Source organism: Myotis brandtii, unplaced genomic scaffold, assembly GCF_000412655.1.
Source record: "Myotis brandtii unplaced genomic scaffold, ASM41265v1 scaffold469, whole genome shotgun sequence".
NCBI classification, from domain to species: domain Eukaryota; kingdom Metazoa; phylum Chordata; class Mammalia; order Chiroptera; family Vespertilionidae; genus Myotis; species Myotis brandtii.
This window is the reverse complement of record NW_005367911.1, coordinates 1,589,044-1,599,050: the sequence shown is the minus strand read 5'-3', so window position 1 is coordinate 1,599,050 and position 10,007 is coordinate 1,589,044. Positions and strand designations below refer to the sequence as shown.

At 48.2% G+C, this 10,007-nt stretch overlaps 1 pseudogene; it reads right to left on the bottom strand.

Annotated features, from left to right (window-relative positions):
• Positions 1 to 2,837: 2,837 nt before the first annotated feature.
• LOC106727702 lies at positions 2,838 to 3,348 on the bottom strand (annotated as a pseudogene).
• Positions 3,349 to 10,007: the final 6,659 nt, after the last annotated feature.

Genomic DNA, 10,007 nt, shown 5'->3' with positions numbered 1-10,007 from the left:
AAAATGTGTGTATGATTTGGTTTCTTTTTTTTTTAATTGGTTTCTTACATGAACTTAGTGGAGGGCTAACAGGAGGCTGCTTACTTTTCTATAATCAGAGTTACAGAAATTAAGGTACGGGCCGATCCCATACATTTTCAAGTCCTTCTGGAGAGTAGAAGACTTCCTTCTCAAAGCCAATTCAGCGCCTTTGAGCTTCCGTTCCCTCTTTCCCCGCCGCCTCCTTCCCCCTCCATCTCCATCTTCTGAATCAGGGCTGGGAGGTGGGGTGAGCAGGAGAGGGGAGAGGTCTTCATCAGTGACACCCTTGTAGTCCTTTCTTGCCTCACACTCTCCCATTAGGGCCGCTCTCCAAATGTCTCCAAAAGACTCTCTCTCACGGGGCCCATTGGTGGCCTAGTAGTTCCTGATGTGGGCGACCTTTTGTGGCTCCTTCTCAGCTGCTTCCCCCAGTGCCCGTCCACAGCCTCTTGCTTCTGCTGCCCTGGACGTGGCAGCGCCCCTTCGACATGGGTCCAGCCTTGACTCCTGCAGCCTCCATCACTCCACTCCGGGAGCGCGGGGCTCCTCACCTCCCCCACTGCCACCTGCGGTGCGGAGCAGGCGCTAGGCTCCGTGTCCACACCTTTCCTGCCCACCTGCCAGGGGACACAGCCAAACTCCCAAGTACCTTCCTGCCGTCTCTGCCCAGGCACATTGGGTGGAGCCTGTGGGTCTTTATGGCCCAACAAAGCTTCCAACCAGGGCCGCGACATCATTTGCAGGTAAACATGGAAAAGCAGGGTCTTGTGCAAAATGGAAGTGCAGGGCCTTTTGTTTAAAAAGCAGGAAAAAGTGCTGCTAAAGGCACTAAAATTTAAGGCTATTTTCTTTAATAATATTTTTTAATATATATTTTTTTATTGATTTCAGAGAAGAAGGGAGAGGGAGAGAGAGATAGAAACATCAATGATGAGAGAGAACCATTGATCAGCTGCCTCCTGCATCCCCCACAATGGGATCAAGCCCACAACCCGGGCATGTGCCCTGACCGGAATCAAACCGGCAACCCCCAGGCACACTAGATGACACCCAACCAACTGAGCCACACCAGCCAGGACCAAGTGCCCTGTCTCTCTTGAATGTGCATTGTTGATTCTGAAAAAATGGACATAAACTGGAAACAGTAATTTCCAGGTTTCTTGCCATTCCCAAAGGCTTGGAGATTAGGGGGGATGGGGAGGGAGGGAGTTTACTCTTCATTTTTTGTTTTTTTTAATTTAATTGTTGACACTATTGCAGAGGTCCCAGCTTACGCTTCATTTGTATAATCTGTCACTGTTTCCTGTTTTAAACACGGACATGTATTACTTGTTCAGTTAAAAAACCCGTCAACAAGAAAAGGAACACTTGGAGAAGGAAATGCATGTTGCCTTACAGTCTCAGCACTCTGCTGTCCATTGGTAATGTTTAGACGCTTGCTCATCTTCCTAAAACCATTAATATCTTCATATGTATCTTATGTTATACGTAGCTCTATAGAGTTTAGCATCTTCACTTCGGCTGAACACTGTTAAGCCCGGGGAATTTCCCAGCTCGGAGCATGCAGTCAGATCCACTCTGCTGTTCTCAGGGGCTCGGTTTTTGGAAAGGTAGGGAGTCAGCTGTCATTTCTGTGGCTGCTTTTCAAATGATGAGGCGTGCTTCCTGAGGATGCCGGCAGAAGGCTATTTCCTGCGCTGGACACCCCGTGCGTGCGTGCGTGTGTGTGTGTGTGTGTGTGTGTGTGTGTGTGTGCAGGAGGGCTGGAGGGCTGGGCGACTTGGACGGCCGTGCCCCGGGGCTGCCCGGTCTCCGGCTGCCTGCTGTCACACATAGTGAGAAGGCTGGCAGCGGGCAGGGCCGCCTCCGGTCCTGTGATGAACGGTCAGCCGAGCAGGAAGTCAGGTGGCTGCCGCCCCGCGCCCCATCAGGGTTTCTGGATCAGCTCATCAAAGAAAAACCACGGAACACCAACATGCGAAACCAACACACGGAGCTCCCCGCTGTGCTTAAATAAGTAACTAAGGCGTTTTAAAATGTCTTTAAAAAAATCATGACGTCTACATTGGATGTATTTGATGGCTTAACATTTGAAAAGTAAGACATTCAGTGCAATTTAACATATGCGTGGATCGACAAATTTCACACTCATTCGCGACAAAATTCCTCAGCCAGCTGGGAATAGAAAGAAACTCCCTTAAGCCTAATGGGAGTATCTACTCAAAACTTGTAGCAAATAGCATAGGTATTTCAGAAACGGGGCAAGAACAAAATCAGACGAAGTATAAAACTTTGTATCTTTTACGAGTTAAAGGCATAGACTTACTGAGGGGACACCAGTACCTGGGTGACGGCCCTGAACAAGGACATGCCTTCCCATCGGCCCAAGTCTTCCTCTGGGTCCTCCAGGGGTGGTTCTGGCTTCCCCGTGTGGATCTGGCCTCCTTCCGGGGAGGTTATTGATCCGGTTATTTGTTGCACGACTTCATGTATCTTCAGGCCACGTGGTTGGGTGTTACAGGTGGCGTTTTTACATCTTCCCAGGATATTGCTCTTTTATCACTATACAGTATCTCTCTTTATTCCGAACACGCTTTTGTCTTAAATACTGTTTTATTTCCAATATTAAGAGAGCTAAAGCTTTCTCTCTTTTTTGCTACAGGAAGCTTTATGGTTTCCATTTGGTCCAAGGCCTGGGAGAGGGCTCCCGGGAGGTTAAAAGGCTGCCTCGTGGTTGCAGAGAGAGGCTCAGGCAGAAGCCGGACACCAGGGGGAGGCCAAGGGATCCCTCAGAGGCCTCTGGGCTCCAGAGGCTCCTAGTCGTGCTTGAGGGGCAGCCTGTGGAAGAGATACTCGCCCTGCGCAGCCTGGGGGCGGGCCAACCTGCGGAGGTGAGTCCTCAGGGGGTCGCCCATCTTCTTGATGCGTTTCACCTGCTCACCCAGGTCCTGGCTGTCCAGGAAGTCACGGAGCTGCGGGTCTGCGTGGGCAGAGCCTGCAGGTGCAAAGGGGCCCGGCTCAGGTTCTTCTCCAGGACCGCGCGGCTTCCCTGGCGCCCTGAGTTTTACCCACTCGCCTGGGGGAGGCTTCTGCGTGTCCTGGAAGAGAATGCGGCCACACGCTGGCTTTGCATCTTCCGGAGATGCTCAGTGCCCTCCAGCTTCTCCTCCGCCGACTCTCGGAAGAAGAGGCCCAAGCCCTCCACCTCGAGGTGGAAAGAGAAGCCCTGAGAGAGGTAGGGGTAGGAGGCCTGCAGATGCCGGGTGACCAGGCCGTTGATGGGGCCTCCACCGCAGTGGAATAATTCGGGTGAATTTGGGAGCTCATGTTGCTCGGCAATAAGGAGTTAAGCTCAAAAAATGGTGTTAGCTGGTCTCGGAGGCCGAGGACGGCTGAGAGGGTTCTGAAGGAGACACCTGGAGAAGAGGTTGGGGTGTGGTTGGAGGCGGGAAAAGGGGCGTCCTGCCCGGCCGGCGTGGCTCTGTGGTTGAGCATCAACCTATGAACCAGGAGGTCACAGTTCGATTCCCAGTCGGGGCACATGCCCAGGTTGCAGGCTCGGATTCCCAGTGTGGGGGTGCAGGAGGCAGCTCATCAATGATCCTCTCTCATCATTGATGTTTCTATCTCTCTCCCTCTCCCTTCCTCTCTGAAATCAATAAAAAAAAATTTTTTTTTTTAAAGAAACAAGGACATCCCTGGATCTGTTCTGTCTCAGATCCTGGGGGCCATGCAAACTAACCCAAAATCCCTATATTCATCATGAAAATCAATGTGGCAATTCACTGGACAGTGTAAATTTCATGGTTCAAGTCAAAGTTATATTTGCTCCATTCACTTTATTTTTTTAAAATATATTTTATTGATTTTTTACAGAGAGGAAGGGAGAGGGATAGAGAGTCAGAAACATTGATGAGAGAGAAACATCGATCAGCAGCCTCCTGCACACACCCCACTGGGATGTGCCCGCAACCAAGGTACATGCCCTTGACTGGAATCGAACCTGGGACCCTTGAGTCCGCAGGCTGACGCTCTATCCACTGAGCCAAACCGATTAAGGCTGCTCCATTCACTTTAAAATACATTCATTTTCTACCAAATGAGTGTTAGTGCTTGAGAGCAAAGCACTAACAAATTAGCAGTCTAAAGGAATACCTAGAAATATACGAAGGCATCACAGATGTATGTTTTACCAAGGACTCAAAGAGCAACCTGAAATTAGGTGATTTCACCCAGCAAATTATCTTGGCAAAATCCTGAAAAGAACAGCACAAGTTTGTGCACACAGGACTTTTTGTCCAGGATTCAGTCAAGCCCAACAGAGGTGGAGAGTGGGAGGCCGTAACTGACTTCACTTCCATGACGAGTCAAATGATCTCTAGACCAGCTGTTGCCGTGCAAGGAATTATCTTAGACCTCGGAGTTACTCCGAATCCTTGGGTTGTGTTGTAATAATACAAGAGTAGGTTTGCTTTGCAAAAGAGAGAGGGCAAGGTGAAAAGGAGAAGGCATCTGTTATTCCTATCGAGTTAAGCCTTCTAAAAATATTTCTCTTTTAGTGATCCCTTTTTATTTCCACCCTACTCTGGAAAAAGGACTTTCTAAACCAGTGGTTCCCAACCTTTTTTTGGCAGTGCCCCACCTAAGCATCTCTAAAATCCTGATGTCGCCACCCTCCCCCGCCCCGTGACATATAATTCTTATTATTCAAAAAGTGGACTCCTGTTCACATGGAGGAAGCCTAAAAGGCCATTAACTTGGTCTAAACAAGCTTCCAAAGAGCATGGCATCCATGAAAGAGAAAAAATAAAAAAATGAAAGGACAGTTGAAGTACCGAGGAAGAAATCACTAAGAAATGGAGGCCGGGGGGAGGTCAGTGGGGAAAAAAATAAAAGAGACATATGTACTACTATTTGTAATACCTTAAACAATAAAATTTTAAACAATTTAAAATTTTTTTTAAAATAAAAAATAATATGAAATGATATGAAAAAATAGCAAATAAAGTTTCAAAACATATAATAGAGACCTGAAATGCATAAATATGTCACAATATATATTTCTAAACTGTATATGAGGCCCCTAGAACCAGAAGAAATGCAAAAAAATTCACTGCTAATAACTCATTCTCGAATTGCCCCCCTTAAAAATCAAATTGCCCCCCCCCGTGGGGCGTGTGCCCCATGTTGGGAACCGCTGTTCTAAACTCGCTTATTCCCTCCCCGTGTTTGCAAAGTGGTGATGCCTGAACCACTGAGGTAGAGACTTTGTTTTGCAGTCAGGTTTGGGAGACAAGAGGTTGTGGGGAATAAAGGAGGAGAGAGTCTAATTGTTCTTGCCAAGGCAGGAGAGCTACACTTTATTCATTTAAATATATATATAGTATTCATTCCATCGATTCTAAGGAAACACACTTTCAGCTCCTCGATCAAGTCCTACGGTGCCCATCATGTTTAGGGTTTCAGTGAACAGTTGATTGATCAAAAGGAAAGAAAGGATTCTCCCAGGAGCCAGCCAATTTTGCAATCAATTTCACATTAGTCAGATTGATGTCGGGACCAGGCAGAGAGGACCCAGGGGATTTTTAAATGCCTGCGTGATTACGGAGTCTTGGAAGCCTAATGGCTTTCCAGGGGATTGTTTTATGGAAATCACTGGGCTGGAGTCTGTTATCGCGTCAGGGGGCTCCCGCGCTGGATGACAAGGAGATTCTCATTTCTCCTCCTCCTCCTCCTCCTTTTCTTTCTTCTCCTTTTAAATAAGCTTTCTCTTTTCCTCTGAATATTCTAGAAATACTAGTAAGTCGTGCTCATTCTAGAAGGGAGCAACATGGTGCAGAGCTGTTCTTGCTCCAGAACCAACCTTGTTTTGAAATCTGGTTCCATTGCTGACTGGCTGTTACCTTGCAAAGCTCACTCATCAGCACACCTCAGTCACCTGAGTGTTAGGGGCCCTACTCATGCTGGTTACCGCCCAGGGCTGATGCTGTGTGGCTTCCATCAGACAGCCCCACTTGCACATTGGTGCCGGGCTCAAAATATCGTTTTATTAATAAGAACCAGAAAAAATATATGCAACTAAAGCTACCTATAGTTTGACTGCTGGGAAGTAAACTTTGCCTTCAGGTACATTTTTCCCATTCTCGAGTTTTCAAACGAAGGCTACCAAATTAGTTAATCAAATGTAGTTAGCCAGACACCATGCTACATAGTGAGAGGCATTTAGCTATAGTTTAAGCCAACATTTTATGACATTCTTCTGTCTCACACTCTTTCTAGTATTTACTTGTTCATCATGGACTCATTCAAAGATTCTTTTTACACCTTTTCTGTGCCAGACACTGTCCTAGATATTGGAGGCACAGCAGTGAACAAAACACAAACCTTGCTCTCATGAAGCTTATGTGTGTGTGCGCACGCGCCTCTGCAAAAGAGAGAGAGAGAGAGAGAGAGAGAGAGAGCGCAAACTAGTAAAATAAACATCATATGTCATGGTGATAAACATGGGGCACGTGGGAGCATGGTGGGTACTCTTGGAGGCGGGTGGAAGGTTGAAATTTGAAAGAAGACGGTCAGTGTTTCACGTGAAGAGAATAGCCAGCCCTGAGTTACCCGGCCAGGGTTCTGGGGAATAGAATGGGGATGTTTTGGAGAGCACTATTCTGCTGACTACAGCTTGTGAGGTCTTACAATCCAGAGCCTATACATTATGTATGACTCTCCCCCAACATGCAGCAGGAACCTGTTACATAGCAGCCACTTTTAATCCTAGGAATTCCAGGATGCAGAGCTCTGCATACGATGGGAGATCTGTCTAGAACAGGGGTTCTCAACCTGTGGGGTCGCGACCCCTTTGGGGGTCGAACGACCCTTTCACAGGGGTCGCCTAAATACATCCTGCATATCAGATATTTACATTACAACTCATAACAGTAGCAAAGTTACAAAATTATGAAGTAGCAACGAAAATAATTTTATGGTTGGGGGTCACCACAACATGAGGAACTGTATTAAAGGGTCACGGCATTAGGAAGGTTGAGAACCACTGCTCTAGAAGGAGCTCAGACTGCAGGGTCAGCAAAGGACGGCCCACCAGCTATTTTTGTACAGCTCGCATGGTGAGAATGACTTTTACATTGTTTTAAGTGGTTGAAAAACCCAAAGGAATAATATTCTGTAACACATGAAAATCATAGGCGGTCCCATTTGTGTCCACACACAGTCTTATTGGAACACAGTCACGCTTATTCATTTATGCGGCACGCATGCTACCTTGGTGGAGTTGGTGGTTGTAATAGAGACCAGGTGGCTGCAAAATCTAGTAAAATAATTACTTTACAGGAGAAACTTGCTGATCCTTGCTCTGGACTCACCATGGCCAGTCGAGCTGTTGTGATAGGGGAAACGCTGTCTATCTGAGCTGTCCGATGTGGGAGGCATGAGCCACATGTGGCACTTGAAGTGAAGCCAGAGCCCCTGGGAAACTGACTTACGTTCTATGCAATTAGCATTGGTTTCAATTTAAAGGGCCCCCTGTGACGGGTGGCTCCTGCATGGGGCAGCTCAGCGCTGGGAGAGGACATGAGGATTATGAAGACGCTGACGAAGTGAAATGATGGTGAGATGATCATTTCACCGCGTGCCAGGAACCGTGCTGAGACCAAGGATGATGCTCCTTTTTAAAAAATGTGTTTTTGTTACATGGATGTAGTCGTCTACTGATTGGTACTAGGTTGTTGCAGTTGGGAGCTTTTATATCCCCAACTTTTCTGCTTCACTTTGTTTTATTTTTTTAAATTATATTTTCATTGATTTCAGGGAAGAAGGGAGAGAGAGAAATGTCCACTGAGAGAGAAATTTCAATGATGAGAGAGAATCATCAATCAGCTGCCTCCTGCACAACCCCTACTGGGGATAGAGGCCGAAACCCGGGCATGTGCCCTGATCCGGAATCAAACTGTGACCTCCTGGTTCATAGGTCAATGCCCAACCACTGAGCTACACCAGCCAGGCAAGGATGACGCTCTTACAATTCCCACCTTTCAGACGAGAAAACTGAAGCTTAGATTAAGTGACGCACCAAAGGTTACGCAGCCAGTGCGTGGCAAAGGTGGGAGCCAGGGAGACTGACCTCAGAGCTGTCGCTGCAACCATGAGGCTATCCCACCGCAGTGAAAACTGAAGCTTAGATTAAGTGACGCACCAAAGGTTATGCAGCCAGTGCGTGGCAAAGGTGGAAGCCAGGGAGACTGACCCCAGAGCTGTCAACTGCAACCATGAGGCTATCCCACCGCAGTAAGACGACACATAGACACACTGAACTATGACATATGTCTGAATGCGCTGGGTGCTATGAAAGAAGTGAAAACGAGGCAGGGAAACGGATGGGGGAAGGACATCGATCAGGGAGGAGACAGACATCACCATGGGTGCCTGACTTTGACATTGGGCCGGATTTTGACGGATAGCTATATGCTTGTGAGCGAGGAGGACCCACTTACTAGACGTTCTCTTGTCCAATGGGTGCCCTTCCTCTTTTTCATCAACAACAACAGGTCAATGTCCGGGCCTCCCTTCTCGCTGGGACTGGAAGCTTAGCGTCAAACTGGAGCTTCACTATGGCAACAGTAGGAGAACCTGACAGTTGAACACTTGTGTTTCAATATCCTCCCCTCTCCCCCCGCCACCCAAGCCTGATTTCTGTTCTTACTTAGGTTTCTTCTGGTCTTAATGTTTATTCTTATTCACGATTGAATACAGTTTTATTCTCGGCCTATGCGTTGTAACGCTCCTTCGGTCCTTTGGTGTCTGGGTATAAGTAACAAAATCGGTTGGAGTTGGGCGAGGATCTAGGGTGGAGAAGATAAGCCCGGAAAGGTAAGAGGCCAGTCTGAAAAGATAAGTCGGTGTCTGGCACCGGGCAGGGAGGCTCAAGCAGGCCGGTGCCGCATCTGCCCTGAAGGTGCAGCCTGAGCCAGCCGGCTGCCCTCCCTGTGCCCCTTTCTCCGGAAGCCTCGGCTCAGATCCTGGCAGCTCCCCACTCAGTTCTTGGAAACCTGGCGATGACCCCACTTCCATCCCCTGCTTGCTTCCGGGACTGGCTCTGATGTCTGTTGGTGTCAGCTCCGAGCGTTAACCCCAAACGTCCTTGGTTTCAATCTTGTCGTTGGCATCGGAGAACACACTGGCATCCTCTAATCTTCCTAAGCGCACCCCGATCGGGTCGCTGCCTCCTGGGAGAGTTCCGCTTGTTCTCAGATGAAAGCCCAAGTTCATTTGCTTGTCTCACGCTTGGCTCAAGGTCCCAGATCTACCTTTAGGCCAGTTATTGAACTTCTCTATGCCTCAGGCTCCTCATCTGTAAAATGGGAATGACAGTCGTACCTACCTCAGAAGGTTCTGGTGAGGGAACACATGTAAAGGTGAGGTAACACGGAACACATGAGAACAGTCCCCGACGCACAGCAAGCACTCTACACGTGTGTTAACCTTATTGTTACGAACTCTTCAGACTCATCTGTTGCCAGTTCCGCTCACAGATTCTGGTTCCACGCGTCCTGAATTGCTTGCAGTCTCCCAAATGCCCTGCCTGCAGCCTGTTGCCTCTTACCTCTGGGTGTTTCGCCTAAGTTTCCTTTCTCTGAAAAGCGTCCATCTTCCCCTCCCACCCCCAGCTCTTCCTCATTCTTATCTCAGCCGAGATGCCACCTCCTCTGGGAAGCCACCCCCGACTACTCTTCACTCTCCCTCCCCCATGTGTGTTTTCCTGTGTCCCCCTGGAGACAGAGACTGTGTGTGGCTCACTCTTGTCGGAACTATAACAGTTCCTGGTGGAGTCGGTACACGTGAAACTGTGACTGAATGAGAGGATTACTGCCCTGGACGACTCAAAGCACCTTGGAGATGACAGTGTGTGCGTTAGAATGATGCAAATCTGACATAAGGTGGCATCATCAAGCTCCAACCACATCATCTTGAAGCCGGAG